Source organism: Meriones unguiculatus, chromosome 18 (assembly GCF_030254825.1).
Source record: "Meriones unguiculatus strain TT.TT164.6M chromosome 18, Bangor_MerUng_6.1, whole genome shotgun sequence".
NCBI classification, from domain to species: Eukaryota; Metazoa; Chordata; class Mammalia; order Rodentia; family Muridae; genus Meriones; species Meriones unguiculatus.
In genome coordinates this window covers 50,055,958-50,082,144 of record NC_083365.1, presented here as the reverse complement: position 1 = coordinate 50,082,144, position 26,187 = coordinate 50,055,958, and the positions used below count along the sequence as shown (strand labels likewise).

At 45.0% G+C, this 26,187-nt stretch overlaps 1 long non-coding RNA gene across 1 annotated transcript; it reads right to left on the bottom strand.

Moving 5' to 3' along the window:
* Positions 1–24,760, bottom strand: LOC132649036 (uncharacterized). The gene is made up of 3 exons (XR_009587440.1): positions 24,709–24,760; positions 23,865–23,910; positions 1–212 (listed from the first exon to the last, which is right to left on the bottom strand). It is a non-coding gene; the product is annotated as an uncharacterized LOC132649036 (long non-coding RNA).
* Between the last annotated feature and the right edge of the window lie 1,427 nt (positions 24,761–26,187).

Below are 26,187 nucleotides of genomic sequence, written 5' to 3'. Positions count from 1 at the left end.
GCTAGTCTACAGGAAGGGTGAGTCAGTAACCCCTCCCTTTCTCCCGAAGTCACCACCCTGGGTCCCAGCGCTTCCTCTCCAGGCTTTGGTTCTCCTTTCAGGGATGAAGGTTGGGCCTTGTGGCAGCTGCCTCTCTTGCTGAAGGTGTGTGTAAGGAACAGGTAAACAGTAGCCTGTGGTGGCAACAGAAACTTTCTCCGTGCCAATGTGTCCTGTAAACAGAATGAAAGAATATCGTCATGTTTACCTTGTAGGGAGTTTGACAAAAACAACTTCTCTGCTTCCTTCAGCTACTAGATAAAATAAACTTGGCTCTACTCTGAGTTCAGCTGGAAACCATGGCACTTAAAGGAAACGTCTGGGAACGTGGCAGCATTCTCGTCTGTGCCTGGCGTGCCTTGGCCGTCTGCAAGAAGAGTCCATCTGATGCTGAGGGAAAGATCTCTGGGAAGCTGTTCACAAACAGTGCTCAGGAATCCAAATCTCCTGGCTGACTTCCAAAGGCAGGGGTATGACCTGGGTACTGAAGAGCTGTTGCTTGTGGCTTGAGTGTTCTACAATCTTGAAACTCTTATTGACTTTTTAAAAGGGACCCGAGTATTCGTGTTGTATTGGGCCTTGAAAATGATGCACTCAGTACTATAGGAAATACTCCTTGAAACGTTTTGATGGCCACAAATGTCAGTTAATTCTTTGGTGAGAAAATGTGTAGGGTATTTTCTTCACTAGTCACAATTTCAGTGTTTATTTACTTGTATGTGGGAGGGTAGTGGGGGAGTACCTCATAGCATGAGGAGGTCAGAGGACAACTTTCAGGAAATGGTTCTCTCCTTCTACTGTGGATTCTGGAGCTCAAACTCAGCTTGTCAGGTTTGCATAGCAACAGCCTTTACGCAGCCCCAAATTCAGTATTTCTGAATTTATACAATCTCAATGCCACCCCCCCGGGCACTTTTAGGAATGGAAAGGGAGCTAAGCCAGTTATCATTGCTTGGGGTAGGATTGTCCTCTCTGCCTACAGTGGTGGACTCACAGGCCTGAGGAAGCCTTCTGAAGAAGACACAGGGACGATGCCTTAATTCTGCAATGCTTGCTCTTTCATTCAAAAAGACACCTGTGGGGGGCTGAAGACGTAGCTAAGTAGGTGTACTGTGCTAGCCTAGCATTCATGAAGCTCTGGGCTCAGTCACTAGCACCACAGAAACTGAGAGTGGTATGTAATTCCACTACTTAAGAGGTGGAAGCAGGAGGATCTGAAGTTCAAAGTTCTCTTCAGCCGTGTAGCAAGTTCAAGACAGGTCTCTATGCTTTCTTTTACTTTTCTTTTTTTTTAATTTTATTTTTGTGGAGAGCTATGTATAGTAAGCACACCAGTAGTCTCAACTGTTCGGAGGCTGAGGTCACAGGAAGCTTGAGCCGTAGGTAGGGTCAGAGCAGAAACCAAAAAAAGAAACAGGTATGAGCAGAGCTTAAAGGTACTGAGCTCTAGTAGGAAAGTTTTTCCTGCCCTCGTGAAGTGTGTAAAATGATGGACTAGTCAGTGAGCAAGTGTGTGAACAAAATGATAAATGTGGATTTTGGCAACTGTCATGGAAGGAACACAAGACCACCAAAAAAGAGTAAGTAGAGGGCCCGAGAGATGGCTCAGAGATGAATGTGCTTGCCAACTCAAACGTCAGCTAATTCTTCCATAATTAATTAATTAATTGATTAATAATTAATTATTTTTTTTCAATGCAGTTTATTCAGGAACCTTGAACAATCATCTGACCCTGGGGAAAGCCAGCCCACAGCTTAAATAGCCTCTGGGTAGCCAACCCCAGCATGCCACGTGGGCAATGCAGATAGGTCCACATACATGGAAGCAAGCCAGATCCTCAGCCTTAGCCAAATGTGGAGTTTTTAAAAATAAAAAATTACAATGTATTCTTTTCACTATTCACAATTTCAAGGTTTATTTAGGAGTGTGTGTGTGTGTGTGTGTGTGTGTCTTAGTTAGGGTTTCTGCTGTGACTCAACACCATGACCACAGCGATTCTTATAAAGAAAAACATCTAATTAGGGCTGGCTGTAGTTCAGAGGTTCAGTCCATTACTGTCACGGCGGGAAGCATGGCGGCATTCGGGCAGACTTGGTGCTGGAGAAGGAGCTGAGATTTCTACAGCTGGATCCTCAGGCAGCAGCAGGAGACTGTGCGCCACAGGGGCACAGCTTGAGCACAGGAGACCTCAAAGCCCGCCCCCACAGGGACACGCCCCCTCCGACAAGGCCACACCTCCTAACAGTGCCACTCCCTACCATCCTGTGGGGGCCATTTTTATTCAAACCACCACAGTATGTGTGTGTGTGTGTGTGCATACATGCAGGTGGTATAGTAGGTGTATTTGCGTGGAGCTGTCAGTGAGTGTGTGAGTGACCTACACAAAGCATGTACAAATGGTTCTCTCCCTCCACCATGAAAGCCCAGTGACCCTAGTTCAATCCGCAAAACCTACATTGCAGAAAAGAATCTACCCCCTCAGGTTGTCCTCTGACCTCTACACCCATGTCATGGCATGTGCACACCCACACATGCATAAGTACATACACACACACACACACACACACACACACACAGCAAGGGGAAAATAAAAAGACTAAGCCGGGTACGGTGGCACATGCCTCTAATTCCAGCACTCAGGGAAGCAGAGGCAGGCAGATCTCTATGAGTTTGAGGCCAGACTGGTCTACAAAGTAAGACCAGGACAGCCAAGGCCACAGAGAGACCCTCTCTCAAAAAAACCAGAAAAATAAATAAACAAACAAATAAATACTAAAAAGGTACTAAGAGGGGCAGGGTTGCCACTTGAAGAGCTGACCAGAGGTGGCTTCTTTGAAAACATGGCCTTCTTCAGCCTGGTGTTGGGCAATAAACAGGAACACCTACCTGAAGAAAGGAGAAGGGGAGATCGCACAGGACTTGCTCGGAAGAGCACCCCGAGACATTGCAATGTTAGGAACTCAGCTCATTCATAAGCTGGATAGGGACTAGTGACTCTGTAACCACACTGGGGACTGTGGTCATCCCAAATGTACCCAGCAGCCTTTGAAGACTCATAAGGGGGATGGTAATGACCTCAGATTTGTATGTGAGAAAGTTTACAATGGCTGCTGCGTATACTCTGCAGCAGAGGGGAACAAAAGCCGGAGAAGACGAGTCTCGGGTGGGTGGGCACGAGGGAGTGTGCTGAAGGGAACAGAGAGGATTTAACCACAGGGTTTGTGGGGGCGGGGAGGATAGGGTTGCGGAGGACTGAATGGCTGCAGATGACATTTACGGAATTTTTAAAAACGCAACAAAATACGTTTTAGAGGTAGAGGCAGATCGAGAGACTCATCATAAAGGTTAACTTGCCATAACTGTTTCACAGTGGATCTGATTCCCACCACACATTTTAAAAAAGGCTGGGAGAGGCTCCGTCCAAAGGTCCCTGGAGAGGACAGCGTGGTCACAGACGAGCAGATCCTCACTTCCTGTTCCCTCTCTCCCAAGGGCTGGGTCTTCTGTCTCCAGACAGGAGAGATGCTCCCTGATCTATGTGGAGCCATCGGTGATCGCTGGACTACTTTAGCCTGACCCCTGGTGCCTCAGTTTACCACCTAGCATGCCGTTGCTCTGCAGACCAACATGGTTTCTTCTTTTATTGACAGGCTGGCCTCAGACTCCCTCCATATCCGAGGATGGCCAAGAACACCAGAGGCAGGGGCCACCATGCTCAGACTCCATGCCTTTGAAACCGAAAGCCTAGATCATCACGAGTTCCGTTTCTCAGAGGAGGTTCAGGTTCAGAAAGGTAGGCTAAGAGATTTTCCTCGGTTGCACAACTAAGTCAGGACTCCAGTGTCAAGACTAAGGCACTTTCTAGCAGGTGACTTCACTCTGAGGTTCACACCCAGGTTCTGAAAAAGCTGCTTCCATTTCTGCTGTACGACAGGAGAGGTACAGCCGGCGAGGGCCGGCGACATTGCCCAGACCTACAGCCTCTTAGAGCGTTGCAGGACAAGTTCCACCCAGTCTCTTTGTCATAAGGCAAAAGAAAAATAAGAGACTCTGAAAAGAAGGCCATTTGTGGCAGCAACGGGACAGAACCCAAAGCTCTGGTCCGGATCTCTTTCTGCTTCACTCAAGGCCTCCATAGTTCTGCCCTTGGGAGAGGTGAGCTCTGTGGCGCAGGGGAGCAACCAAAACAGAAAGGTGACAAGTTGCTTAGCTACCAAGAAGATAGCCACGTATGACTGCTTTGGCCACCTGGCATCCATCTCTCCTTCTTCCCTGCGCTATCATCTCCCCCCACTTCTTCCTCAGGGAGCACTTGCCGCTCAGCATCTGGGTGGAATCCCCGGAGTTCCTTTCTGCTTAGCCGGGCAGGTGACTCAGGTTCGACCAATCAGAACATCATACCCCTTGCACCTCACTGATTGGACTAAGCTTAGCTGGTTCCCTTCCCTCACCGAGGACCCCCAGTCTTCCAAGCAGTGGTCAGCAGAGCTCATAAACAGCTGGGATCCCTTTGTTTGTTCCGTAGCAGGCTTCGCTTCTCAGCCGTAGTCTTTAGCCCTGTCAACAGCACCGCATCCCAACTGAAAGCCCTCTGCAACCCTTGGGGAGGGATAAACACAACAAATTATATTACTTCTCACAAGAAAAAAAAAATCGCTGACTCCGAGGACAAACATTTTATTCCTAAATCCTCACGTGGAAGGTGAAACCCAGGGCAAGGAAATTGAGCCGTTGTTTCCCTTGGTTTGATTCCTTGCGTTAGTGGCACTCCCCGTGAGACAAAGCAACACCAGCCACAGCAGCAGCAGCTCGTGGGAGAACCCTGGGGAAACAGCACCTTCTTGTGCTCTGCTCGCAGCCTCCTGCTGGAGGACTGGACTGCAGCCTGGAGTTGAGGAAGCTGTCAGGGAGGCTGGGGGGACGCCAGAGCCTGTTAACCATAGCTTCGCACCATGACTGTCCTCGCGCCGATGAATTCAACCCAAACAGTAGAAGGTAAAGAAAGAAAGATGCTTAGAAAATGCCTGTGGCCCAGCATCGCAGAGTGGACCTTTAACCTCAGGCAGAGAAGGCGGAGCTCCGCGCATTCAGGAACAGCCAGGACTACAGAGTGAGACCACGTCTTAAAGGCATTAATCTAGTGGTTTAGAGTTGGGGCTTTACACTAAACCAAACTAAATTCTCACCCTCATTCCGCTATATACTGGCTGTGTAACTCTGGGTTACACATTTCACTTCTGGGCGTGTGTGTGTGTGTTCAAGTGTGTGCACTCGTGTGTAGGTGTATATACATGCATCTGGAGGCTACAGGATGCCAGTAATTCCACAGGAGACAGCCACCTTTTTTCTCTTTTTTTAAGACAGGGGCGGTCTCCCACTGGCCTGAAGCTTCCAGAGTCGGCCCGGCTGGCTGGCGAGCAAGCCCCAGGAATGTCTATTTCCACCTCCCCAGCGCTGGGTTACAAGCACACCCTACCACACTGTTGTTGTTCCTATGCGCTCTAGGGAGCAAACGAAGGCCTTCTGGGTGCACTTTCCTGACTGGGCTGTCTCCCAGCCCTGTGCTACCTCCGGGCGCCTCAAGCTCTTCATCTGAAAAGCCTGGGCTAATAAACAGCATGTCCTTCACGGGCTACCACAGAAATGAGATGAAGTAATGACTATAAAAGTGCTAGCACATAATAAGCATGTCATAAACTCTCAATAAATTTTAACTCCTAATTATTATGGGTGTGAAATTGGGGTGACTAAGTACCTGTTTACAAGCACCCCCACTCCCCTTCCACTTCATGCTGGCTGAGAACACGTTTTCTGCTTGTCTGAAGTAGACATCTAGCCTGAGAGAACACAAAACCGAAGCAGAAGACCTGTACCTCGGGCCTGGCATTGCCAGCAACTGGCAATTTAACACCAAGGGAGCCCTTTACCATTTCTAATCTTCAGTTTGCAACATACAATCCTACATGTAGATTAGGCTACATGGGCTCTAGTTCATTGTTGGTTCCAACACACTGAATCCTATGTCGATATGGTGTGATTGTAATGTTTTGGGACATATTAAATAATAAGGATTGGGCATACAACAGATCTTATATATAAAAGAGGTTTATTAGGTAGATATAAAGAGAGAGGGAGAGAAGGGAGAGCAGGGCATAATGGGGAGAAAAGAGAGAGGGGGAAAAAGAGAGAGGGGGCACCCTGATAGAGAAAGGGAAGAAGGCCAAGAGGCCAAGAGAGAAGAGGCCAGGAGCAAGAGAAACCAAGAGAGAAAGGACCAAGAGAAGGACCACATAGCCAGCTGGTCCCTTTAAGGGGCAAGGTAACTATGCCTTCCAGGTGTGGCCACCTGGCCAGCGACACATGATGACATCATAGGTTACTAGGCAACCCAGAAGCAGATTTGGTTCCAAAATCCTAACAGTGATGATGGCTCATGTCTATAATTCCAGCACTTGGGAGAATGGGGCAGGAAAATCATGAGTTCTAGGCCAGCCTGAGCTATGTAATATGACTCTGTCCCCAAAGTAAAAACTGGGGCTGCAGCTTATTTGGTAGAGTGCTGGCCTAGCATATACAAGGTCCTGAGTTTTACTCCCAGTTCTGCCTAAACTGGGTATAGCAATGTACACCTGTCATTCAAGCACTTAGGAAGTAGAGGCAGGAAAATCAAGAGTTCAAGGTCATCCTTAGGTACATAGGGAGTTCAAGGCCAGTCTGAACTAGAGTCCTTACATGAAAGAAAAAAAATTCGTAAAGGAGAGAGGGAGGGAGGAAAAGAAAAAAAAGGAAATGAGGGAGGAAGAAATAGAAGAAGAGGGAAATGGGAGGAGGAAGGGAGGGAGAGAGAAAGGGGGAATTTTAACTGGCCACAGGAAGCAGAAATTTTGATGCCTAGATATATATAGAAATAACTGTTTATTAAGGCACATAGGGGAAGGACCAACACTTAATATTAGGCATGAGAGGGAGGCAAATCTTCCCCCAAAGCAAACCTCCCTATAGATTCTCCACATGCCCCAGGATCCCCATCCTCTGGGCTGTGCCTTCCTCTAGGAGGCCACCTCACATTCCGAAGGTGGAGACTCACCCTCTCTAATGGTCGCATCAACACAACTTGGCTGGAATTGAGAACCCAGGCACCCTCACCAAGAACCTTCCCAAAGCAGAAAGCAGAGTAATCCCTAACCCTCAACAGCAGTTCCTCTTTTTGTTTCTCTCCGTTTTCTTTGTTGTCTTCCCCTATACTGGGTGTATTATTTCTGCTTCAACCTAAAAGCTTTATATGTATTTATTTATTCATGTAGACCAGACTCAAATTTGCTGTGTAGTCGAGGGTGAGCTTTAACCTCCCATCTTCCTGCCTCCACTTCCTGAGTTCTGGGTTTACAGGTACACATGCGTGTATGTCTCATATTGAGAGTAGAGCCCAAGTCTTTGAGCATGCTCAGCAAGTACTCCGTCCAATGAGCTACATCCCCAGACCAAGCACCGCAGTGGTCTCCCTTGGCAATGAGAGTCCAGCACATGGGGAGCGCAGAGGACCTGCTTTAGTGTGGGGGACACTGTGAACCTTGAGCAAGTCACTTAGAACCCCAGTCTCCCCTTTTCTCTGTTGCAAAGAGAAGACATGAATGCAATGGAAGGAGGGGATTGTCTCTTCCTATGTGACACTCTCTAGACTGCAAAGCATCATTCAAGAGCTGGACAGAAGTTAAAGCGCTTTCCAGGCAGGATCCTGAATTCAAGTCTGTCCTCACTCTGAGCCAAGCTGTAGCATGATGACCTACCCCTGAGTCCTGCTAAGCAGGGAGGAGGAGTAATCTTGGAAGGTTCATATCTTATCTTTCTCCAGGTTCCTGAGCTCCTGAAGTTCAGACCAGAAAGAGGTAGCAGTGGAGCCCTGAATGTATCGTCCTCATATCCGAAATCAGGCCATGAAGGCCCAAACTGAGGAAGCAAGCCCTTAGGGCCACACAGGAAGTAAGCAACCGGAGCTCTGCTTTTATGTTGTAAAAGCTAATAGCCCCCCCAAAAAAAAATTGACCTGATGGTAGATCAGAGGACCCCTCTCAGCCATGCAGGGGGTGGGAATGGCTTGTCGAAAGGAAAGAATATACCTTGGCGACCCTAACTAACCCCTCCATAGCCAAACAGGCCCCAGACATGTTCTTCTCAGGACTTCTGGGACAAAGGACCTGCCTGGCCTGGACTTCTTATCTCTTACTCAAAATCAGACACGGTCAGTTCTAGCTGCCCAACAGGAAAACCATGCTGAGGCCCCAGAGTTAGTTTGAAGGCCAGGCTGGAACTAGTTTGAATGGAGAAAATGCAGTCCATGTGTCGGACATATTCCGTGATGACACCCGAATCCCTGCACAAGGAGGCAGTACGGTGTAGCGGAAAGAGCAATGGGGCCAGGAATTTGCATGTCTCTGGGCAGGATGTTTAGCCCTCTGAACCTCATATGGAAAATGGGATGACACCATTTGCCTCGTGTGGTATGGATGGTATGTCTAACATCAGTAGCTTTGGGCCTGGGGGAAAGAACTCGGGGTTTGTTTGTTTTCCTCATGTGTGGAGTTGTGTGACATAAAAGTTGGGGTCCCTCTTTGACCTGGACATGAGCTGTGCTGTGACAGTCATAGCCTGTGTGTTAGGTCTGGGGAAGGCACAGAGGTTCACTGGCGTGGCTGGTCCCATCTCTTATTGAAAACTTAATTTCCTAGCTTCTGCATGGAAAGCTTGATGCCTTTCCTGCACCCCGAGACTGGTGGTGAACGTGTCCTAGGAACTGTGAAATACTGTAGCAGTCTCATGAGTAGCACTGGCATGCAATCAAATGTTCTTGCAACCTTGAGCAGGTCATTAAGCCTCTTCAGACATCCCAGTCGGGCCTCCGGCAGGAAGCAGATGGTACATTTAGGCTTCCTAATTTGATTACAGGGCGCTCACAGGCCTTGCAAAGGTGCACACACAAAACAGAGAGTGCGGCATCTCAGAATTCAGTGCAGAACTCCTTGCTAAGCCCGGGCCTTGAGAGAATAAGGGAGGGGCAGTGACTTCAACAGAGATGCTCACTGCATAGGGCAGGCCTGCATGCAAGAGCTGTGGCCTTCAGAGCGGGAGACACAGCTCATTCAAGCCGTCCTAGCAGGGAGAGAGTTGAGTAAACAGCGGCCTTACCTCCCTCTCCTCCTGCCTCTCATCACCTTGGGCAAGGAACCTTGACCTAGTGTGAATTGGCACAATTCACACAAGCCAGCCTCCCAGGGCCCTGCAGGGTGGAAAGGGTGGAGAGCAGACCCGGAGAGGCAGTCGGTGTCCAACACCCTGACCCTTTACGTATTTCACAAGCAAAGGAAGATGTCTGCTGAGCAGATGTCCCTTTCTATCTCTCACCCTCAGATTCTCGGCCCTTTTTTCAAGTTTCGTATGAGAGCCGAAGGTAAGCCTCTAGAAGGGAATCCCAATTCTCTCGTGGGGAGACCTTTAACCTTCCTGATTAATCAGGAGCCAGGATGTCCGGTACTCACGAGGTGGAAGGATTTCTTGAGTCCAGGAATTTGAAACAAGCCTGGGCAGCATAGAGAAACTCCACTTCAAAAGAGAAGAGGAAACAGGGCGGGGATCAGGGACGGCCTTTTCTGGCAGCCACAAATTTAAATTTTAGTATGGAACTCAAACAGTGGGCAAGCCAGCCATAAAAGAAGTGATTGTATGGATTATTATATTTTAGCGTTTATTTTTCTCTTTTAAACAAAGTGAGTCAGGTGTGTGACTCAAGTGCTAAACAGTCATCTTTCTGCATTGACTCATGGAAAGCAAGGTCCCTGTAGGCCTTATCTTTAGAGATAATAAATTGCATCCAAGTGAAGACTCTAGAGCAATCTAATTTCTTCCTGTGCCTCCTAGCTGACAGTCAAAGTGGCTCCCAGGGGAGAAATTAAAGTGCTGAGTAATCCTGGAGAGATGAGCAGGGCGTCCTATCCCGGCTGGGTGACACAAATCATAATGCTTAGAAGAGGAAGAACGGTTAGCAGGCTTCCCAGGAGTCTCAGCACAGAGTTTGGAATAATGTTTAAAATCAATGGTTTTAGAGCCGATAAAATCCAGAAAAATCCCGCTCAAGTCCTTTCTCTCTTGCTTACTAACCACTATAGTGCCCCCTACCCAGCCATGGCACTTGACACTTGCCTTTACCTATCAGCCATCCACAGTCACCCAGCTCTGGACAGATCACTTGCGCTGTTTCAAGCACACAGGCTCTTGCTGAAGAGCACGTTCTCTCTCCCGGTGCTGTGGGTACAGTTTACCCACTAAAGGGTCCCAGGCTTGTCCCAGATGCAATGGTCTTGGGAAGTAATGGAAGCATCAACAGGATGAGCCTGGGATGAGCTCATCAGATCACTGGGAGCACTGTCCTCAGAAAAGCTTAAAGCCCATCTAAAAGTAAGTCAGTTCTCATGAAAACAGTTAATCATAAAAAAAAAAAAAAAAAAAAATCCTGCCTGGCTTTGAGCTCCTCCAGCTTCCTGTCTTACCATCTGATCTCACCCAAAGCTCCCACATCCAAAATGTGATATAGCTGGGCAGACCTCAAAAGAACCAGTGTCATGCTGTTGAACTTTCAACCTCCAAAACAATGAGTGAAATGAAGCTTTTTTCTATATAAGCTCGGTTACTTTGTCACAGAATGGAAAATAGATTATGCCCAACTGCTATATATCTGAGGAAGTATTTAGCTCCTAAAGCAAACCAGCATCAGGGAAAAAAAAAAACAAAAAACAAAAAAAACAACTGTGTATTCATTAGAGATCATGTTATAAACGACAACATAGGAGACTGGCCTGCCAGCAATAGTGGCTAGGTCTCCCCAGGGCCCTCTGCACTCCACTCCCCCTGTGTGCCCCACACCCCAGTTGCCCAGCCTGCACCACTTCCTGGGACCCCACCCCCACCTGTGGCCAAAGACCAGCAGGGATAAGGAAGCAGCAGGAAAACCAGAGGACTGTGGCCATCTGGGACCAAGAGCTGTACCTACAACCCCAGACAACCCCAAAGACCTATTACCATCAGAGAATACCAGACCTCCTAATACCAGAGTCAACCAAATGGCTAGAGGTCAGGGCAAGAACACCAGCAACAAAACCCAGGGCCATTGACACCACCAAAAAACCCCAGCTAGCCTACCATAGAAAACCATGAGGATGCTATCACACCAGAGGAGCAAGAAAAAGTTCTTAAATCTGAGGTGATGAAAAAGATCAAGGCCTTAAAAGAAGAAAATAAATCCCTCAAAGAAATGCAAAAAAATACAACCAAACAGGTAAAGGAATTGAGTAAATCCTTTAAAGAAATACAGGAAAATACAATCAAACAAGTGAAGGAATTGAATAATTCCCTCAAAGAAATACAGGAAAATACAACCAAATGGGAGAAGGAAATGAATAAAACTAACTGTCCAGGACCTAAAAATGAAAATATAAGCAATAAAGAAAACACACTCTGAGGCAATCCTGGAGATCAAAAACCTAGGGAAGAGAACAGAAACAGAGACACAAGCATCAAGAACAGAATACAAGAGATGGGAGAGAGAATCTCAGGTTTAGAAGATATGATTGATTGAAGAAATCTATACATCAGTCAAAGAAAATTTTAAATCTAAAAAGTTCCTGACACAAAACATCCAAGAAATCTCGGATAATATGGAAAGACCAAGCCTAAGAATAATAGGAATAGAAGAAGAAGAAAATTCCAAACTCCAAGGCCCAGAATATATTTTCAGCAAAATCACAGAAGAAAACTTCCCCAACCTAAAGAAAGAAATACCTATAAACATATAAGAAGCCTACAGAACATCAAATAGACTGGACCAGAAAAGAAAACCTTCCCATCACATAATAATCAAAACACTGAATGTACAGAACAAAGAAAGAATATTAAAAGCCACACAAGAAAAAGGCCAAGTCACATATAAAGGCAAAACTATCAGAATTACACCGGACTTCTCAACAGAGACAATGAAACCCAGAAGGGCCTGGACAGATGTTATACAGACTCTAAAAGAGAACAGATGTCAACCCAGACTTCTATACCCAGCAAAGCTTTCAAGCACCATAGATGGAGAAAACAAGATATTCCATGACAAAGCCAAGTTTAAACAGTACCTAGCCATAGACCCAGCACTATAGAAGATAATAGAAGGAAAACTCCAACCCAAGATGGCTAACTACACCCAGGAAAACACAGGAAACAAATAACCGTACAGCGGCCAAATGAAAAGAAAGGAAGCAAGCACATACACTCTACCATACCAACATCAAAATAACAGGAAGTAACAACCAATGGACATTAATATCTCTCAACATCAATGGCCCCAACTCCCCAATAAAAAAGACACAGGCTAACAGAATGGATGTGTAAACAGGACCCATCATCCTGTTGCATACATGAAACATACTTCAGCAACAATGATAGACATTACCTCAAAATAAAGGGCTGGAAAAAGGTTTTCAAGCAAACGGACACAAGAAGCGAGCTGGAGTAGCTATTATAGTAGCTAATAAAATTGACTTTCAACCAAAATTAATGAAAAAAGATGGGGATGGGCACTTCATACTCATTGAAGGAAAAATCAACCAAGATGATGTCTCAATTCTGAATGTATATGCCCCAAATGCAAGGGCACCCACATTTGTAAAATAAATATTACTAAAGCTTAAATCACATATTGAACCCCACACATTAATAGTAGGGGACTTCAACACACCTCTCTTACCAATAGTCAGATCATTCAGATGGAAACTAAACAGAGAAATAATGAAACTAACTGATGTATGAATCAATTGAACCTAACAGATATCTACAGAACATTCCATCCAAACACAAAAGAGTATACCTTCTTCTCAGCGCCTTGTGGAAACTTCTCCAAAATTAACCACATCTTTGGATACAAGGGAAGCCTCAACAAATACAAGAAAATTGAAATAACACCTTGTATTCTATCAGACCACCATGGATTAAAGCTAGACTTCAACAACAACAGAAACAATAGAATTCCTACAAACTCGTAGAAACTGAACAGCTGTCTACTTAATAACACTGGGTCAGGGAGGAAATAAAGAAATTAAAGACTTTCTAGCATTCAATGAAAATGAAGGCACAACAAACCCAAACTTATGGGACACAATGAAAGCAGTGCTAAGAGGAGAGTTCATAGTGCTAAGTGCCTTCAGAAAGAAAGTGGAGAGAGCTCATACTAGCAACTTAACAGCTCACCTGAAAGCTCTAGAAAAAAAAAAAAAGAAAAGAAAGTAAACACACCCAAGCAGAGTCCACAGAAGGAAATAATGAAACTCCGGGTTGAAATCAATAACCTAGAAACAAAGAGAACAATACAGAGAATCAACAAAACCATAAGTTGGTTTTTTTGAGAAAATCAACAAGATAGACAAACCCTTTGCAAACAAACTAAAAGGCAGAGGGAGAGTACCCAAATTAATAAAATCAGAAATGAAAAGGGGATAGAACGACAGACACCAAGAAAATCCAAAGAATCATTAGATCGTACTTCAAAAACCTGTACACCACAAAATCAGAAAAATCTAAACAAAATGGATGATTTTCTTGATAGATACCACTGATCAAAGTTAAATCAAGATCAGGATAACAAGTTAAATAGACCTATAACCCCTAAGGAAATAGAAGCAGTCATCAAAAGCCTCCCAACCAAAAAGAGCCCCGGGCCAGATGGTTTCAGCACAGAATTCTACCAGACTGTCAAAGAAGAACTAACACCAACAATCCTCAAACTACTCCACAAAACAGAAACAGAAGGAACATTGCCAAACTCATCCTATAAGGCCACAATCACCCTGATACCTAAACCACAAAAAACACCCAACAAAGAGAATTTTAGACCAATCTCCCTTATGAATATTAATGCAAAAATACTCAGTAAAATACTTGCAAACCAAATCCAGGAGCACGTCAAAAATATCATCCACCATGATCAAGTAGGCTTCATCCCAGGAATGCAGGGATGGCTCAACATGCAAAAATCTATCAACATTAGTAATCCACTATATAAACAAACTGAAAGGAAAAAAAAAACCTCATGATTATCTCATTAGATGCTGAAAAGGCCTTTGACAAAATCCAACACCCCCCTTCATATTTAAAGTCTTGGAGAGATCAGGGCTACAAGGCACATACCTAAACACAATAAAGACAATATACAATAAGCCAATAGCCAACATTAAGTTAAATGGAGAGAAACTTAAAGCATTTCCTCTAAAATCAGGGACAAGGCAAGGCTGCCCACTCTCACCATATCTCTTCAATATAGTACTTGAAGTTCTAGCTGGAGCAATAAGACGACTAAAGGAGATCAAGAGGATACAAACTGGAAAGGAAGAAGTCAAAGTATCACTTTTCACAGATGAAATGATAGTATACATAAGTGACCCCCAAGATTCTATCAGAGAACTCCTACAGCTGATAAACACCTTCAGCAAAGTGTCTGGATATAAAATTAACTCAAAAGAGTCATTAGCCCTCCTTTATACAAGCGACAAAAGGGCTGAGAAAGAAATTGGGGAAACAATACCCTTCACAAATAATACAAAATAATAGCCACAAATAATACAAAGTATCTTGATATAACATTAACCAAACAAGTGAAAGACCTGTATGACAAGAACTACAAGCCTTTGGAGAAAGAGATTAAAGATTTTAGAAGGTGGAAAGATCTCCCATGCTTGTGGCTTGGTAGGATTAAGATAGTGGCTTACATAGTGATGGGAAGAGGGACTACCTCTGACATAAACTGATTGGCCTGCTCTTTGATCACCTCCCCCTGAGGGGGGAGCAGCCTTACCAGGCCACAGAAGAAGACAATGCAGCCATTCCTGATGTGACCTGATAGACTAAGATCAGAAGGAAGGAGAGGAGGACCTCCCCTATCAGTGGACATGGGGAGGAGCATGCATGCAGAAAGGGAAGGTAGGGTGGGGTCGGGAGGGGAGGAGGGAGGGGCTTATGGGGGGATACAAAATGAATAAAGTGTAATTAATAATAATAAAAAAGAGTGTCCATACAAAAAAAAAAAGATAGTAAAAATGGCTATCCTGCCAAAAGCCATCTGCAGATTCACTGTAATTCCCATCAAAATTCTAACACCATTCTTTATAGACTAGAAAGAGCAACCATTAACTTCATATGAAAAAAATAAAAGACCCAGGGGAGCCAAAACAATTTTGTATAATAAAAGAACATCCTTGATTTCAAGATATACTAGAGAGCAGTAGTATAATAATAAAAATAATAAATAAAATAATAAAAAAAACCTACATGGTATTGGCACAGAAACAGACAGGTTGATCAATGGAACCGAACTGAAGACCCAGAAATAAACTCACGCTCCTACGGGCACTAGATAGTCAGCAAAGAAGCCAAAACCATACAATGCAAAAAAGAAATCATCTTCAATAAATGGTGCTGGTCTAACTGGATAACTGCATGTATAAAAATACAAATACACCCATATTTATCACCCTGCACAAAATTCAAGTCCAAGTGGATCAGAGACCTTGACATAAAACCAGAGACTCTAGATCTATTAGAAGACCAAGTGAGGAAAAGTCTGGAACTCATTGGCAGAGGAGACAACTTCCTGAACAGAACACCAACTGCACAAGCTCTGAGATCAACAATTACTAATTTGGATCTCATGAAACTGAAAAGCTTCTGTAAGTCAAAAGATGCTGTCAATACAACAAAATGGCAACCTACAGATTTGGAAAAGATCTTCACCAACCCTGTATCAGACAGAGGGCTAATATCCAAAACATACCAAAAACTTAAGAAATTAAACATCAACAAATCAAATGATCCAATTAAAAATGAGATACAGAACTAAACTGAGAATTCACAACAGAGGAATTTCAAAGGGCTGCGAAAGATTTAAAGAAATGCTCAGTGCCCTTTGCCATCAGAAAAATGCAAATCAAAATGACTCTAAGATTCCATCTTACCCCAGTCAGAATGGCTAAGATCAAAAACTCAAGTGACAACACATGCTGGTGTGGATGTGGAGAAAGAGGAACCCTCCTCCACTGCTAGTAGGAGTGAAAACTTGTACAACCTCTCTGGAAATCAATCTGGTGCTTTCTCAGAAAGTTGGGGAGAGCTCTACCTCAAGACCCAGCTATATCACTCCTAGGTATATATCCAAAAGATGCTCTACCATAAAACAAAGACATTTGCTCAACTATGTTCATAGTGGCTTTATTCATAATAGCCAGAAACTAAAAACAACCTAGATATCCCTCATCTGAAGAATGGATACAGAAATTGTGGTACATTTACACAATGGAATACTACTCAGCTTTTAAAAAGAAAGAAATCATGAAATTTGCAGGCAAATTGATGGAACTAGAAAAGATCATCCTGAGTGAGGTAACCTAGACCCAGAAAGGTGCAAATGATATGTATTTACTACTAAGTGGATATTAGACCTATAGTACCAGATAACCACAGACCCAAAGAAACTAAGTAAGAAGGAGGGCCCAAGGGAGGGTGGTGGAATGTCACTCAGAAGGGGAAATAGAATAGACAGCAGAAGTGGATGAAGAGAGAGAACTGGGCAAGAGATGGAATAGGGGGGAAACAAGGATGGGTATCAGATGTGGCAGAGAAGGGGGTGGGAGATGAGAGGGCTGGGAACAACAATGGAAACTGAGGGGGGGTCATCTCTTTGTCAAGCCGGAGGGCTGTACCAGGGTAGGCTCCTGGGAGAACATCGTGTGACTCCATCTGGGACTCCTAAGGGGACCAGGGTTACGAAAACTGAAGTGACCACCTCCTACCCAGTCCAGACTAGTGGAGGGAAGGGAACAACAACCCACCCCCCAAAAAAAACCCAAATGTTACCCTGCCTACAAGAAGGGCTGGGATAAAGAAGGAACAAAGATTGAGGGAATGTCCAACCGATAATTGACCCAACCTGAGACCCATCCCGTGGTAGAGAGCCAGCCCCTGGCGTTATCCATGATGCCCTGCTATGCTGGCAGACAGGAGCCTCACTTGACTGTCATCTAGGAGGCTCTAGTCAGCAGTGGATCATCGAGACTGATGCTGGGGCTGCAGCCAAGCCTGGGGAAGAGTTCCAGGACTCCTGTGGAAGTGTTGGGGGAAAGATGGGGGCAGGTATGTAATGGAGGTTTTGGTTTCTTTGTATGTTATGTAATATGCTAGTTTGTCCACACCTGTTAATTGTGAGGAGCGTGGCTTTGGCCAGCTGGTACCAGCCTTCCACATGGGGCACAGAGAGGGACGTGGTCTAGGACTCTGAGAGTATAAGTGTGAGAGCTGGAAAAGAGAAGGTGTGGCATTCAGTGTTGGCGTGTGGCATGTAGCTGGCATGTAGCAGAGACCAGAGTGTGGTGATTTGGAGCAGACTGATGGGGAGAAACGCCTCAGAGCACAGCGGTGTTGGAGGAGCCTGCTGGCTGCGTCTGCAGTTGACAGAGATTGGTACAGAGCCCTCAAAGAACCCCATGATCCTATCGAGTTGGAGAAGTAAAGGGGTCTGGACCCCCTCTCCCCACCAACCTTTTCTCTCTCCTACTTAAGGTTGGGGGATTAGTGGAAGGGAGGTAGAGGTCTAAACACCCCAAATAAGGTAGAGTTTTTAAAAAGACAGGTGCCTTTCCACTACACAGGAACCTCATAAGAAGACCAACAGAGACAATTAATCCAGACCCATGGGGCTTACAAAACTAAGACATCACCTAAGGAACGTGCATAGTCTGGACCTAGGTCACACCTATGTGGCCGATGGGCAGCTTGGTCTTCATGTGGATCACCTGGTGAGTGGAGGGGGGTGTTCCTACCATGGACTCTCTTGCCTGCTTTTGGATCACTTCCCCCTGACAGGAAGATGATGAGGGGGATGAGGATAGGCTCAGTCCTGACCTGACTTAATGTGCTGGGGAGGGCTGTTACAGGGGGGAGCTCCCCTTTTCTGGGGGGAAAGGGAGAGGGAAGGGGAGGGAAGGAGATGGGGAGAACTAGGAGAGGAGAGAAGGGGGCTTCCTTGGGATGTAATGTAAATAAACTGAAATAATAAAGAAATACAACATAGGAGGCATTGGGATTGCCAATAAATCTAGAACCACATGAACCTATATACCAGATAGGATCTAGAAAATGGATGGACATGGAATCTTCATGACAACAGGCTGTGTGACCCAAAATAGTATCTGTGGAAAGGCAGACAGCAGCAAGGAAGAATCAAACAAGAAAAGAAAGGGGGGGAGGGTAAAACATACCTCTTATTTCTTGTTTTCAATCCATTTCTATGTGTTTCTCCTTTAATTATTTGTCTCTTATTTATTGCTCACTGACAGGTCTTTCCCCCATGAGATTCACAGCTATATTTTCCTTCTCCATAGCTGAAGAAACTACACCTCAAAAAGAAGAAGTAGGAGCGGGGAAATGGCCTCCAGCTTGAAAGCGCTTGCTGCTCTTGCAGAGGCTGCAGGCCCAGTTCCCAAACCCCACAGGGTGGCTCACGACCATGCAAAACTCCAGAGAATCCTACACCATTTTCTGACCTCTTCAGGTACCAAGTATACACATGGTGCACATACACAGATACAGACAAGCACTTACATGCATAAAATAAACATAAATAGATCTAGGAACTTTTTTTAAGACAGGGACAGTGAATCCAGTGTGGTGACACAAGCCTGTAATCCCAGCTCCTGGGAGGTAGGGGCAGGAAGAGCAGGAGATCAAAGTCATTCTTTGGGAGTTCAGGCCACCCACCCGAAAAAGAGGGAAGTGGGTGACTTACCCAGAGTCACACAGCTTAAAAAAAAAAAAAAGGTAGACAATGTCCACAGGTTGATACATATCACACCATTCTTTCAAAGCATATTGTAAGACTCTAATAAACGCTTCCTGTTTGCTAAGGTGTGCCTGCTTAGTCAGCACCACTTCAAAGCGTTAAAAATGCTGTACCTAAACAAGCCTTTTGCATGGGATACAGCCAACCGGCAGAACATCTGCCTGGCATGTTTGAGGCAAAAGGGTCTTTTGCTTCTTGTCTGTGTCTTGCTCGTATTTTTCACCTACTCTGCGGGGTTATAAACTATTGGCCTAGAGAAGCCGTCCAAGAACTTGAGGCGGTGTGTGTCCAGCCTTGTCTTCAGTGTGGGCCTCAGAAGTGACAAGCCCTTCCTCTAAGGTTCCGACTGCAGGCTGGGGTTCAGCGGGTAGAATGGTTGGGTAGAGAGGGCCTGTCAAGCTCAGCACCGCATAAAACGGGCATGGGGGAGCATGCGTTAGTCCAACCACTTAGCAGGTAGAGGTAGGAGGATTAGAAGTTCAAGGTCATACTAGGCTACATAGAGAATCTGAGGACAGCCCAGGGTACACAGACCGTTTTTGGTTTTGTTTGTCTTTTGGCAGGGTTTCTCTATATATCCATGGCTGCGCTAAGACCCACTGTGTATGCCAGGCTGGAACTCACAGAGATCTCCCTGGCGCTGTTCCCGATTAAAGGTGGAAGCCACCACACCCAGCTCAGCCCCTCAATTCTTATTCTTATTGTTTTTTTGGTTTTTTTTGTTTTTTTTTTTTGAGTCAGGGTTTCTCCATGTGGGTAACTGCTCTGGACTTTGTAGACCAGGCTGCTCTCAAACTCACAGAGATCTGCCTGCCTCTGCCTCCCTGACAGCTGGGATTACAAGCGTGTGCCACTGAGCCAACTAGCCCCTCAATTCTTAATCAATATTTTTTCTTTCTTTCTTTTTTTAATGGCGTCTTACTGTGTGGCTCTGTCTGGCCTGGAATGTCCTTTGTAGCTCAAGCTGTCCTTGAACTCAGATTTCTGCCTGCTTCTGCCACGCAAATGCTGAGAGTACAGGTGTGTACCAACACACCTGTTTTATTAAGGGTTGAGATCAAACCTAAGTCTCCCTGAATGCTAAGCAAGCATTCTGTCAACTGAGCTATATCCCCAGCCCTGTAATTTTTGCAAGTAAAATGTTATTGAAACAGACACACTTGTTCATTTGCATATTGTCTCTAGTTCTTTTTATACAGTAACAGCAAAGTTGAGTAATTCTGACAGACATCATATGACCCCCAAAGACTATATTCTTTCTGGTCTTTTATATGTTAAAAATTGCTAACCCCTGGTCTATTGTATAAACTCAGCCTGTCTTCTTGATTGCTGCCTTTGGCAGTGGTAATGGGTCAATCTGAGATCAAGATCAGAGTTCAATCAGAGGCCATCAAACAGCACAGTTCCAAAATTTATACCAGGCCCTAGGACTTTTCTCCATCTGCTTGACCTCAAAGATTGCCATATATCCCCACCTCTTCCGGGATGACTTAGAGGGGCTCCAGAAGAGCATATGACTTCAGAGCCAGAAGCGGAAAGAATGTGCATAAACAAGAGCCGGGTTTGCAGGAAACTGCCCTCACTGACCCCATCCTATATCCATGCCACATTCCGCACCGTGAATGTGACTTCTAACTCAGGAGGAGGCTGCCTGTGCCCATCATCTCTCTGGAAGCCAAAGAGATTCTGAAAAAACAGTCCTGTGCCTGACTTTGAAACAAGCTCTTGTTCCTTTGCAGTCCCACTTGAAGCCCCGGCAATGCCCACATTTTCATGTCGGGATGACAAGGTTTCAGTCACACTGTGCATGCTCTTCTGTCCACATCTGGGCTCTTCTGCTGAGCACTTTTGCCTTGGCTCCTATTCTCTCCAAACACACATTGGAGTGGATCCTAAGCACGCTCTTTGTCTCTCTCTGTCTTTCTGTCTCTCTGACGCTGTCCACCACCCCATCCCTCTCTCATCTATTGTTCAATGTTCTGGGGTACCGAGAGTCCCTAATTGAAGTTGTCAGCAGCTCTGTGTCTGGTCAGAGCCTTCTGCTTAAAGATGACACTTTTCTCATGGCACTGTTTCCTCGTGAAAGAGGAGAGCACAACCTTCCACACTCTTTGTAAGCTCACGAATTCCATCCATGAGAGCCAAAGCTCATGTCTTGGTCACTTCCCCCAAAGGTTTAGTTAACTAATATTATCACATAAAGAATTAGGTTCCACTACACTAACTTGGCAGAATCCCAGCATTCAAGATATAACAACATCATAGAGTCACACTTGGACTTTTCTAGTGAAAAGTAGCCCTCTTCTAAATGTAACTATTTTAAGTATAGCACAACTTGTATAATGCTGCATTTAGACCTTTTTCATAATCTCATTTGCCTATAAAGTATGGAAGAGGATGGCAAGCTGGCTTATCCAGCACAGGCACAGATACCAAGCCTGGCACCCACAGAGTGGACAGAGAGAACCAATCCCTGCAAGTTGTCCTCTGACCTCCATGTTTGCCTTGGCAGGCAAACGCACTAAAGAAGTACAAATATAATTTAATTTCAACAAAACTAGGCGAATCCTAAATTTCCTCTGACTCCTAGAAGACCCACTGTCTCAGCGGGATTCAGCTGATCTGATCAACCAAATAAGTCTGGCTCTTTCCTGCCAACATCCCCAACCTGACATGACGGGTGTAGCTCACTTCCTACCACCGTGTTCCACGGTTCTGGCACTCTTCAGAGCTAGCGCCAAGTCTCTGCTACTATCACAGAGACCATCCCCTCCCCCCACCTCCCTCCGGGAAGAAAGTTTCAGACCTGCCACAGCCTGAGGACTGCGTGCTGCACTGGCGGAGCGGAGATGTGGACTCCAGGACTCCCCGTCTAACTCAGTGTCGCACGCACTCACATGCGCTCCGAGGGCAAGCAGCATCGTCCACCAGTATCTACTTAACGTGGCCTGGTGCCGCCTGAAAGAGTCGATATATGCAACGCCAACATGTGAATATATGTGTATATACCTGTTACATATGTAATATGTTTTATATTTGCATTCACATACAATACGAAATATATATTTATAGTATATGTTAACTACATATTATTTATTTCATGATACTTTTCCTGTCTTTATTTAAATATTTTTAAATGTATTTTTATTTTATGTGTATGAGTGTTTTACTCGCATGTCTATGCACCTCGTGTGGGCCTGGTGCCCTCAGAGGTCAGAAGGGGAAGCCAGATGCCCCAAAACTGGATTTATGGATGACTGTGCAAGAGCAACCTCTGAGCCATCACGCCAGCCCCAGCTAATTATATATTAACACATAATTGCACACTTACTATGGCTTACATATTATATAATTACATATGACTCATTTGTAATAATGAATATAATATATAATATTAGATGACACTACTGGAACTGCATCCCAGCCCTTATTTATATACATGTAATTAATTGAATTAGCAATGATCTCTGAACTTGCACCTGCTATTTCTGGTGCTGGAGGTAAAAGTCACCGCACTGCACATGAACTGAAAGAGGCCCAGAGACAGGCTCTCTCTGTGTGTTTCAAGCTGGCCTTGAGCTTGCGGCAGTTCTCCGATCTCAGCCTGCCCTGTGCCGGAATGGCATACAAGCGTAAACGCTGCATGTTCAGTAATAAAGTCCGCCAAGCTGCTTGAATCCAAGGTAAGTAAGGTGGCCCTGGACTTGGAGGGTGGGGAGAGAGAGGGAAACCGCCTCCGAATCATGAAATGTCCACAGTGCCAGCCAGGTGCTGCAGTCTCTGAAGAGGGAGGAATGGACTGGGGTTTGAGGGCCTGAGACTTTTAAAACAAGACTTTGGGTGTGGTGGTACATACCTTTAATCCCAGGACTCTGGAGGCAGAGACAAATTGATCTCTGTGAGTTCATGGCTAGCCTGGTCTACATAGTGAGTTTATTTTAGAGATATACAAAGACCCTGTCTCAAACAAACAAACTTATAAATAAGCAAAATAAAATAAAGCAAGACTTTGAGAAACAGATATGAGAAAGGTTTTCTATTCAATTTGACACCGTATGAAGACCCCACCTTCTACCAAAATCAGCCAACTGTTTTTCCTTGGGGGGGAGGGGAGGGCAGGGATGAGACAGGATCTCTCTATGTAGTCTTGGCTGTCCCGGAACCCGATATGTAGAGTAGGCTACCCTCGAACTCAGAGATCTGCCTGCTTCTGCCTCCCAAGTGCTGGGATTAAAGGCGTGCATTATCGTATCAAATTGTTTTTCTTGAGTAGATGCTCAGATTTTCTCATACTATTATGAAACCAGGCTCAAACCAAGCCATCAGTAGCCTACCTGTTATATTAGAAAAGCCACCCTTTCTTCTAATCATTAGAGGCCACAATTGAAGACTTGGTGAATCAGCTTGGGGTTTAGCCTGTTCACAGTCCCACTGACCCCACATGCTCACCTTTGTACTGTGAACAACCTGCTCAACATTGTGTGGCAGGCCTGGGTGCATGAAAGAAAATGCTAATAAGGTACAATCCCTGGCCTTGAATAGCTTCCCTGGAAGCTATTACAAGGAAGGAAATCCATAGGCGTATATGATAACATGTAAGAAGCATGCATGATAATAGTATGTTTAAGTGCTATAGGAAGCAAAGCATGAGAGGAGGATGTAATCAAATGGAAGAAAAGAGAACACCTTGAGCCAGAAAGGAACAAGAAAACCCTGTCACCACCCACTGGTTCCTAAACATTACAGGCTCATCAGAACCATTTGGGAGACCTGGAAATTTACAGACTCCTGTCCTCCAAACTCCCATCAGGGGAAGTCTGAGGTGGGACCAGAAATCTGTACGACAACGAGAAGGTGATTTTGATGACTTGAAGGATTAAAGCCCCGGGTGTGAATAGAGCCTCTACTCACCTCAGCCCCACTTTGTCTTGATGGAAGCACGCTCAGTACTTTCTCTCTAGAATAAAGAGGAAACGAAAGTCTTAGGGTCACTGGAGCTGGCTGTGAGGGTGAACTTTCAGTTCTGCTCTAGAAAGACAAAAGCCTCGTGAGACCTGGGGTGGCAAACACAGCAGGAACAAGTCTACAAGGGGTTGTGGGAGTGATTCCCACATGGTGGTTGGAGCTGCTGCAAGACCCGTGGAGCACTCAGGAAGCCTGTCCAGGAGAGTGGCCTGAGAGCAGTCATCTTGATGACAGACGCTCAGAGCCCTCAGCGGTCTGGTGTCTGGGATGTCCACATCCACTGAAGGACCTTTCCTGCCTTCCTTGGTTATTATCTATCTATCTATCTATCTATCTATCTATCTATCTATCTGCAGCTTCTTATTTGAGTAAATTCAGTGCTAGGTTGCAGGGCTGAAGGTGAAGGCATTCATAAAGCACTTAGGCTTACACACACACACATACAGATGTATGCGTGCACGGACATGCAACAGAAAGACTCACCAAGTTTTCTCATGCATAAACATGGACTATAAGTCAACCAAACCAAAAGCCTTCTTTTGACTAGGTCAACAAAATTAACAAGCTCCTTACCAAGCTAACGAGAGAGAGACAGACAGACAGACAGAGAAGACACAAATTACTATCATCAGAAATGGAAGAGAAGATGGAGGGAGGGAAGGAAGGAAGGAAATGAAAGAGAGAGAGAAAGAGGAAAGGAGAAAGATTAGAAGGCTGAAGTAAGAGAACTTCAGCTGAGAGGCTGAGAGATGGTTCAGGAGGTAAGAGTACTTGATGATCTTGTACAGACCTGGGTTCAGTCCCCAGGAGCCCTGTCACTCACAACCATCCACAACTTCAGCTCTCGGAGACTGACATCTGAGAATGCCAGATACATACATGGTGCATATACATACATACAGGCCAAATACCCATCACAAAACATAAAATAAATCTAAAAAAAAAAAAAAAAAACTACTAGCCTAAGCTACCCTTAAAAAAAAAAAAGAAGAAGAAGACTTCGGGAGTGCTAATGTAAGTGACAGTGTGGGTTTTAACTTTTAACTGCATGTGTGTGTCACTGTATGTGTCACTTGTGTGTGCACCACTGTGTGTGTGTGGAGGTCAGAGGACAACTTGTGGGAGTTAGTTTTCTCCTACAACCATGGTGGTTTTAGAAATCAAACTTGGGCCATGAGATCTGGTGACAAGTGCCTTTCCCCACTGAGCCGTTTCACCAGCTGAACAATGTGTTCTTATTTTCAAATTCTGCTTGTTCGTTGCTGGTACATAAGGAAGTGGTTGGCTTTCAGACATTAGCCTTATATCCTTATTCTTGCTATCCTCACTTATTTAAGGATACCCCGCAGATAGTAACATGGCTATTCTAACTTTCTTCTGCTAAGTGTTACCGTGGCTGTCTCCTCCCCTCCCTTAATATTTATCTGTTTGTTGTGTTGTGTTTGAGACAGGATCTTATGTTGTCCAGACCGGTCCTGAGGTACTTGTCCAGATACTTACTAGGTATCTGAGGATGACTTTGAATTCCTGATTCTCCCACCTCTACCTCCCAAGTGCTGGGATGATAGATCTGAATCCTCTACCCAGCAGAGTAGAATTTCCTAACTGGGATCCATGGATTCTGTTGAACACTCTAGCCTTCAAAAGGTGTATAAACCTCTTAAAACTGTGTTGTAGTTTGTGGGTATGGTAAGTTTATCTGTTTTATTAAAGCCCTCAAAGAAACCCCCAGTGCAAACAGGATTAAAAATAATGAATGCTTCCTTTAGCCAGGACAGAACTGTATTTAGATTTCCTACCCCTGACCTAGGAGAAAAAAACAGATAAAAGAAAGAAATGCAACAGCTCCTGGCTGAAAATAATAGTAACAGCAATACTTCAGCAATGAATTTTTTCATCTGTGTTGATTGGGACCAAGATCTGGCTTTGGGGAAAGAAAGAAAGAAAGAAAGAAAGAAAGAAAGAAAGAAAGAAAGAAAGAAAGAAAGAAAGAAAGAAAGAAAGAAAGAAAGAAAGGAAAGAAAGGAGGGAGGGAGGGAGGGAGGGAGGGAGGGAGGGAGGGAGGGAGGGAAAGAAAGAGAAAGAGAGAGAAAGAAAGAGAGAAAAAGAGAAAGAGAAAGAAAGGAAAGGAAGGAAGGAAGGAAGGAAGGAAGGAAGGAAGGAAGGAAGGAAGGAAGGAAGGAAGGAAGGAAGGAAAGAGAAACACAGTGAGTTGAGCTGAGACCAGGAGGATGCATGTTTTCTGAGTCCACCAGATGAACTGAGTCTA